The sequence below is a fragment of the Taurulus bubalis genome (genome assembly GCF_910589615.1).
Source record: "Taurulus bubalis genome assembly, chromosome: 19".
NCBI classification, from domain to species: Eukaryota; Metazoa; Chordata; class Actinopteri; order Perciformes; family Cottidae; genus Taurulus; species Taurulus bubalis.
In genome coordinates, this window is record NC_136607.1 from 1,918,687 (window position 1) to 1,920,000 (window position 1,314).

Below are 1,314 nucleotides of genomic sequence, written 5' to 3' on the forward strand. Positions count from 1 at the left end.
TTACTAAAGACCAGTACTGATCCTTTACCAGAGACCAGTACTGATCCTTTACCAGAGACCAGTACTGATCCTTTACTAGAGACCAGTACTGATCCTTTACTAAAGACCAGTACTGATCCTTTACTAGAGACCAGTACTGATCCTTTACCAGAGACCAGTACTGATCCTTTACCAGAGACCAGTACTGATCCTTTACTAGAGACCAGTACTGATCCTTTACTAAAGACCAGTACTGATCCTTTACTAAAGACCAGTACTGATCCTTTACCAGAGACCAGTACTGATCCTTTACTAGAGACCAGTACTGATCCTTTACCAGAGACCAGTACTGATCCTTTACTAAAGACCAGTACTGATCCTTTACTAAAGACCAGTACTGATCCTTTACTAAAGACCAGTACTGATCCTTTACCAGAGACCAGTAATGATCCTTTACTAGAGACCAGTACTGATCCTTTACTAAAGACCAGTACTGATCCTTTACCAGAGACCAGTACTGATCCTTTACTAAAGACCAGTACTGATCCTTTACTAGAGACCAGTACTGATCCTTTACCAGAGACCAGTACTGATCCTTTACCAGAGACCAGTACTGATCCTTTACTAGAGACCAGTACTGATCCTTTACTAGAGACCAGTACTGATCATTTACTAGAGACCAGTACTGATCCTTTACTAGAGACCAGTACTGATCCTTTACCAGAGACCAGTACTGATCCTTTACTAGAGACCAGTACTGATCCTTTACTAGAGACCAGGACTGATCCTTCACCAGAGACCAGTACTGATGATTTACTAGAGACCAGTACTGATCCTTTACCAGAGACCAGTACTGATCCTTTACTAGAGACCAGTACTGATCCTTTACTAGAGACCAGTAATGATCCTTTACTAAAGACCAGTACTGATCCTTTACTAGAGACCAGTACTGATCCTTTACCAGAGACCAGTACTGATCCTTTACTAGAGACCAGTACTGATCCTTTACCAGAGACCAGTACTGATCCTTTACTAGAGACCAGTACTGATCCTTTACCAGAGACCAGTACTGATCCTTTACTAGAGACCAGTACTGATCCTTTACTAGAGACCAGTACTGATCCTTTACCAGAGACCAGTACTGATCCTTTACTAGAGACCAGTACTGATCCTTTACTAGAGACCAGGACTGATCCTTCACCAGAGACCAGTACTGATGATTTACTAGAGACCAGTACTGATCCTTTACCAGAGACCAGTACTGATCCTTTACTAGAGACCAGTACTGATCCTTTACTAGAGACCAGTACTGATCCTTTACTAGAGACCAGTACT